Source organism: Triticum urartu, chromosome 1 (assembly GCF_003073215.2).
Source record: "Triticum urartu cultivar G1812 chromosome 1, Tu2.1, whole genome shotgun sequence".
NCBI classification, from domain to species: domain Eukaryota; kingdom Viridiplantae; phylum Streptophyta; class Magnoliopsida; order Poales; family Poaceae; genus Triticum; species Triticum urartu.
This window is the reverse complement of record NC_053022.1, coordinates 40,839,264-40,847,040: the sequence shown is the minus strand read 5'-3', so window position 1 is coordinate 40,847,040 and position 7,777 is coordinate 40,839,264. Positions and strand designations below refer to the sequence as shown.

The window sequence follows — 7,777 nt, the reverse complement described above, 5'->3', positions numbered from 1 at the left end:
TGAGACGAGCGCAGTCCTGCTGCCGGGCGCGAGACCGGCCGGTCCTGCTGCCGAGCGTGAAACCAGCTCAGTCCTACGACACCGGGTGCGAGACGGTCGGTGGACAACAGCCGGGAGAAGGCCAGCTCATCGGCGAGAGAAGCGAACGTACGCCGAGGAGAGGAGTCGAAGGCCGATACAGGTAGCCTATAGACGAGCCGACGCCAGAACAATCTGGCCGCCGCCGCAATCAACCTGCCACCACCACGGCAGCCGCCGGGCACGCACCCGCACAGCCACCGCCACTGCGCCGCCACCCCGACCAGCCGAGGGGGCCTCGGTCAGGGTCGCCGCCCGCAGCCCTAGCCATCGCGGCCCACGCCGCCGAGAGGCCAGATCCGGAAGAGCCGCCGCGGTCGACGTCTCCAACCTCTGGCCCGCACCGCCACCACCAACTGCCGCGGTCATGGCAGAGGTGGCCACTGGCAGCCCGCGCCGCCCGCAGCCCGTGCCGCCATGAGCCAGATCTGGCCGCGCTGGAGTCGCCGCCGTCTCGGGCACACGCGCCACCCGCCTAGCCGCCTGCCGCGGGGGGGAGGCAGGGACGGCAGGGCGCCGCCCCAGCCCGCCGCGCCGCCATGGAGCCCGGCTGCAGCTCCACGACCCGGCCCGGGACACCGGCCCGCGCCAGCACCGCCCGAGCGGGGAGACAAAGGGGCCCCGCCGCCGCCGGCAATAGCAGGGCTTCACCCGGCTGCGCCCCTGGGCGGCAGCGAGGAAGGAGGAGGGGCTTCACTTCTTCGGTTCGTCATATGCGGCTTCACTTCTTCGCCTATGTATCCTGCCTTGGGTGTGTGTGTGCGTTTGTGGTGGGTGCGTGCGGTTGTACTGGACACTGTTGGTCTATGCTTTATATATAAAGCGGGGCGAAAGCCTTTTTCGGAAAATACAATATGTCTCCTGCAAAAAAAACTCCTTCATTTCAAACTGTATGTCATATTTTTCTTGGTTATTAAGGAAAGGTTTTGACCAATAATTATTCCGCTTGAAAAGTAACTATGCAATGAAGACATTTATGTTGCCTAATGAGTACTTATGCCTTAATTTTCCACAAAAAAAGAACTTATGCCTTAAAACTTTCTTAGGATGCAACCAATATTCCCATTCAATAAAGCTAGCCATTATGACCTACTTCCCTTAGAAACTCGTTTAGTGTCAAATAATATTATGATTTGTTTCTCATTTTGCTTTAACAAAGGATGTTGGTATTGAGAGTGGATTTTTGAAACACATGTGTATTGGAGGACCTTATTTTAAATACTTTGAAAATCACATTAAAGTTTCAAAAAATTCCAAAAAAAATTCTACGTGATCATATGAATGTATGTTACACATGTGTAAAGTTTGGTGATGAAATAAGTAAATATGCAACCTATACAAAAATGACAAAAATGGTGATTTTCAAATAGTGAATAATACATTTCATCTTTCCAAAATCGTGATTTTGTCATTTTTGTGTAAGTCACATGGTTACTTATTTCAGCATCAAAATTTACACATGTGTAACATACATTTATATAAACATGTTGATTTGTTTTCAGAATTTTTTGAAACTTCAAAATAGCATTTTGGCACTGTTCAAAAAATAGGGCTCCAATGCACCCGGGTTCCAAAGTGACTTTTTGGTTGGTATTTCTTTTGGCCTTTTTTACTTCACCCGATAAGATTGGTATAGCTAGAAATCTGGCAGCAACGTCAATCTCACGGTCAACCATATCGCCCATCATAATCCTGTCAATCTTCTCGCAAAGAGGGCGCTTTGTTCTGTAAGTTCATTCCAAGTTATCACTATAACAAAACAGACATTTAATCACCGTTGGAACGAGATGCCATGACTATTGAAAGTGGAGTTCCTACTCTCTTTTTTTGGCGTTCAGTGGAATTCCTACTCTTGTAGCCACCTCGTGCATGACATCAACATACCCAACCTACACGACGTGTGCGAACCAAATCCAACGGCATGGAGTTTGTAATGCGTTGGGACCGAGTTACCGCATCTCCGCTCATTATCTTTGCCGATATTGTCCGCGCAATTGTATGGGCCTCTACTAGTTATTGCTTGTTAAAGAAAGATAATCGATATATTTCTTTATTTTTTTGGAAACAAATAAAAAACTATAATTATTACCAAAAACAAGTTATTTTTCCTTGGAAGCATAGATAGGACGTGATATTCTTCTTAGGAAGCAAATCAAAGCTTAGAAATGGATTTCGCTAGGAATCCCACGTCAAATTTCTTAGCATGGCGAAATGAACGTCGGAGATGGCAAATCATGTTGTGGCAAGGCTGTCAATTCCCCGCAAAAAAAAGGCTGTCAATTTCCTTGAGCAAGCATGGTTTGCCAAGATTTGCCATGCTTGATGAAGAAGGATTAAGTTAGCATGGTCTGCCATCGAGATCATCAATTCATTAAGTTAGCATATCAAAAAAAAGTTCTTAGAAATAATATCAATTTGCTGACTGGATAGACGATTAGGTGGTTCAGGGGTGAAATTTAAAAATTTCAGCACAAACTCGTTTACTTTTGCCATATAGCTAGATCAAGTTACAAGGTAGTAATAGCTGTGAGTGATAATCTAGTGCTTTATAGTCAATCTTATTTGACTATATCCAAGCAATGAAAATTGGGATACACTCATATCCATGTACAATGTAGGATTAAGGGCCCGTTCGGTGTCACTCCGCTCCACGGCTCCGCTCCAGGAGCGGATGGAACTGTAGTTCAAAATCTTGGAGCGAGGGAACAACCGCTCCACAAGTCCTAGGAGTTGGTGGATTGCCGAACGGGTCAAGTTGACCTAGATTGGAGTTGGATGCTTATATCATTCTGTAGTCATTGGAGATCAAGGATTGTAAATTGTGGTTCTACTACGAATTAACCACAATATAGCTAGGGCCAAACATTATATATGTTCCAGTAATCGAGGGTCCATGTATTGAGCAAGGATGAGTAACTTTTTTTTCTCTTGGGCAGGTCATTATTTTGAATGAATGTTGTGGAAAGGTTAAGTGGAGAGTTCATTTTCTATCTTTTAAAAGACAACAGCAGTATGTATTGTGTTCTAGCTCATACCACTACTTCCAAATGACTACCATCATTCATGCTTCACACCAGGTGAACTCGGCATTTAAATGGCACTCTCGAAACTTTTCCAGTAGTAACTCACGGTGCTAGCAAAACTTTCGAGTACTGCTAGAAATTAAGCGCTAGATAGATTGCATTGCTAAGAAGTAATACAAGGGAAGAAGTGGACACAATTGGTGTAGCATTAGGTTGATACGTACCATGTCTTGATTAAGACAACAAACAACCTGTTTCTTACCCATAACAAGGCAATGCATAGCCAAAAGTCCAAAATAATAACAAAGGAAAAGACTGTAGAGAAAACAGGAACATTTACTTAGCAAAATTATAGTCCTGCCGGTCGGTCATCATGGTAACTATCCCCAAAGTAGAATGAAGATTTGCCGGCCCTTCATGACATCTGTTGCATGGCGAGTTGAGAATCTGGGATGTTAATGGTGTAGCTGGAGAGAATATGGATGGTGGTGAAAGGACGGCCGGCCACTAGGACAAACTGCTTGTCCCGCCTCACGAAATCGTCTGATTCAGAGATCTTCTCCACTTTCTTGTCCGTGATGTTGCACTTGTATATGAAAGTGGATGAACCCAGATGTTGAATGTAGTAGACGCAGTTCTCCTCGACGCCTGGGAACCTGTCACTTGTCAGAATCCACAGCTAGACACCTCTGATGGCCAACGAAGATGGCATATTTGCCGATTCTCTGCACAAGCACAAGCTGGCATGTCGCATTATCGAATCTGAGAACACGGGGATAGTGGATTCCACTTGGCTTGAAGACGAGCAGCATCTGTCCAGCTAGACCAACAAGGAAACCCCGGCCGTAGTTGGCATGGCCGGAGAAGAACTTGAGAGGATCAAAACGATAGATCCCCAAGAAGTTGTAGATAACAGTGACCACATCATGTACGAATGGCTTGAGGTACGCGTAGACGCCACCACCTACGGCGGCCTTGAGTAGGAGATCGTAATCTGGCGCGGCCATAAGGACGGCGAAACGCTGAAAGTCGGGGCCGGCCATGTAATGTCTGCGAGAGGAGTTTGCATTGTAAAACCAGCGTGCGCAGAGAGCCGCCATGGGAGACGACATGAGCAACCCCGGCGTCGAGGGGCACGGGCACCGCAAAGCGGACGACGACACCGGTGAGAGGGTTGAGGACGCTAGCCACGTGAGGAGGGCTGTTGTCCGCCAGGACGACGTAGCCACTGTTAGTGGTCGCCACCACATAGTATTCGCTGAGCAGCGGGAGCTTCCTGTGGACGAAGCGGCCCGTGTCGGCGTTCAGCAGGAAAAGTTTCCCATCGCTGTGGAAAACCTCGTCGAGGACGATCCACCGCCGCGGATGGAAGGGGCGGTCGGAGGTGTTGTCCTTTGGGTCGTCGGTGGCAGCACGCCAGCTGGGGCAGACGGCGCGGAAGTCCATGTAGCAGTCGACGTCGTTGGTATCGAGGAAGGATTCGGCGATGAGGCGGAGGAGTTCGGGCGGGAGCATGGACCACTGGACCAGTCTTTAGCCGCCATGGCCGGATCTTCCTGTTGGTTGATCTCGGCCCTGACCGGGTAAAAAGTATCGTTAAGGGTATGGGCCACGAACCAAGGTATCGTGACTGTTGACCCCAACAGAATCACCCTGATCGGGGGCACTTCTAACCAACAGATGGTTTTGGTCCCCTATTGCCAGCACACATAAAGGGTGGGGCCTGGATACTTATGGCAATCTGAGTTCACGTACATGATATCCAACCCCTTAATTCCCTCAAACCTACCGATCTAGGGGGTGTGTTGAAGCAATGGGAAAGCCGTTTCCATCGCCAGCCGCCGCAAGGCTGTGCCGGCGGTTTCCTGCTGCCACCGCGAAGCTCCTGGATGAGCTGCTGCCTCTCCACGACATCACCTTGGCGCCACTGGTGCTGCTCATCCTTGCCACTGGAGATCATGGGCTCCGTTGTGCCTGCATCGAGCAAGCCTGTAAGATCTCACGAACCTCTCTGTTAATCATATCTTAGGTGATCTAATGCTAGGCAAATGAACCGATTGCAATAAACCTAAAGCTTTTTTCTAACAATGGTATCTTGAGTCGTGTAAGCCTAGATTAGATCCCTAATGATCATCTAATTATGTTAATATCATCAATTAAGTTCAGATGAACACTGTTTAAGGTTAATGATTAAGTTCAGACAATCTGTTGGTGTTAGCCGTCTAGCATTAGGGTTCGTTCTTTTCGGTCAAGATCTAATTCGCTAGGGGGTTTAGTCCTAATCAGAGAATAATGATGATTAACCCATTCGGCTAGTCTAATTATTATTATTTTGCCATGCTTCCGCATAATGTTAATGTAATCATGATAACTAGCCCCTGTTATCGATTAGAATATGATGAATTGGCGCAATTAAAGAAAGCCCCAATTCAGACGAACCCTAACTCTAGTCAATCCCCAAATTTTTGGGAACCCTACAAAGTCAATCCCATGCCTCAAATCGAAAGAAAAGAAACTAAAGAGGGGCTGGATCTTACGTTTATGAGCATGCCGTCCTTAGGGTCCGCCGTGCGTGTACGCCATGGCCGGAACGCCGCCGTCTCTCGGGACGGCGCGCGGAAAGAAGATGCAACCGCTGCTGGACTTCGTGCCTTGTTCCTCGCCGTCGCCGTCAAAGCGTGCGCCGGCAGCCGCCGGCGAAATACCCGTAAACGCCACGGCTACGTGGTCGCGTCTCCGGAGCTACGCTCGACGGAGGAGCGCGCCGGACCAAGTCCTTGTGCATGCTGCTCCGGCGAGCGAAGCTACCGCGTCGCCATGTCCGGCGTGCCTCGCGCCGCCGTGTCTTCTTGTGCGCGCGCGCCTCGCCGTCGCCGCCGCAGTTGGACCACTCCTCTGGAGAGAGCGAGAAAATCGGGAGGGATGGTGAAAAATGAGGGCTAGGGTTTTGACTGGTGGCGGTTTTGTTCCACTAGAGATCGATCTGGTCCGTCCGATTCAATCGTACGGCCACGATCAAGGTGGTGGCCGCATGGGCCTTCGGGAGTCTTACAGGACGCTTTTGCGGCTGGGCTTCGGCCCAGTTTGTCTAAGCCCGGGAGGATTTTTTCTTTCCTCTGAATCTTTTCTCCTAGGCCGAATCAATAAAATTCTGAGGTAGTTCTCATGGGCCAATTCTGATGTTCTGTGTATTTTCCCTTATTCAGTGCTGTTTTGTATTATGATGATTCTCATAATTTCTTGCACTGTTTTAAATGAGAATAGCTAGAAAATTATGTTATGTTTACAGAATTAAAAGGAGCCAATAAGAAATATTTTTTTGTTTTATTTTGACACATGAAATTTAATGTTGAGTATCATTTTAAATATCCATTGACATTGAAAATTAATGTTGTCAAATTTATATTTAATATGAGAATGATGTGGCCAATATGTATGATTAATTATTCAGGCATTTTCTTGTTTTCAGTACAGTTTATGGAGTTTGAATTTTTCAAATAATGTCTTATGTACTGTTTTAAATTGGAGAATGCCCGAAATTTAAGGGGTGAATAATGCTATGAGATTATGATGTTATTTATATGGTACTATTTTTAGTGATAATCTCTCTTTAATAGCATTTTAATGTTGAATTATTAACGTGATGAGATGGTTTTATTTGCATGATTACGTGTAACTCTCTAAAGTTTCTGGACATTTTGTTCGAAGATTTTACTTGAGCATAAAGTTTAAGTTGTGATCATCTCTCAAGTCTGGTCGAGGCCATCTTAAGGAAGTGTTAGTGGCCGCGTGGTTCGGCTTTTCCGCACCGCACTACGCAGTCTAATGATGATGAGCCATAATGTTAAACCACTATGTGAGGTGCATTTTGTGTCTTTTGGCATGCACTGACAGAAGGTGATGGAGGCTCGGCATAATGATTCACAGAAGAAGAATATTTAGAGAACTTTAATGTCATATCATGGTCATGAGCTGTCATTTATTGACTGTTAAAAGTTTACCAAATGTTATTATTCGGTGAAAGCATGGTGTAATGTCCAAATTTTGTTTGGAGAATGTTTATGATGTCATTACACAAAGGGTGTCAATCTAATGTTTACTCTGATGTGATTGAAGTCTTTTAATGATAAACCTTAGACATATTTTATTGATGTTATTGACATTATGATGTCAAAGTTTAATGCAAGATGATCAGTGATAAATTATGAATCCATGTGTCTGATAACACATAGGATTGCACCATATAATGGTGCTTTATATTAATCTTTTGGCTATTAATTTAGTAATAATTTTGCTGATCATTATGTGATTCGAAGTTTCTAGAGCCAAAACAGGAAGTTTTTATTAGAGATGTCATTTATGAGCATATGTTTAATGGTATATGACAATATTCTGACCAACGTTGATTATTGTTATGTCCAAATTTTGGATCAAAAGTGCTCTTCTCCGTTTTCAACCCAACGGTGATACGGATTAGAACATGAGTATCTTGTTTTGGTTGAGGCCATTCATGTGTTTTGTCTGATGTTTAATAATGATGCTCATAAAATCGTGTCCTTTTTTTAGCAACGGACCACAAAGTTGAGTTCATTTATTTGAACAACGGAGCTGATTTTCACAAATGGAAGGAAAGGGCTCTCTTCATGATAGAGGTTTTGGACCTTCACGAGTTTTCT

General features: G+C 45.8%; 1 long non-coding RNA gene and 1 pseudogene across 1 annotated transcript; both read right to left on the bottom strand.

Moving 5' to 3' along the window:
• Positions 1 to 3,270: 3,270 nt before the first annotated feature.
• On the bottom strand, positions 3,271 to 4,634 carry LOC125545555 (annotated as a pseudogene).
• A 72-nt stretch (positions 4,635 to 4,706) lies between these two features.
• Positions 4,707 to 7,007, bottom strand: LOC125545562. Its single transcript, XR_007300094.1, has 2 exons — positions 5,639 to 7,007; positions 4,707 to 5,075 (listed from the first exon to the last, which is right to left on the bottom strand). It is a non-coding gene; the product is annotated as an uncharacterized LOC125545562 (long non-coding RNA).
• Positions 7,008 to 7,777: the final 770 nt, after the last annotated feature.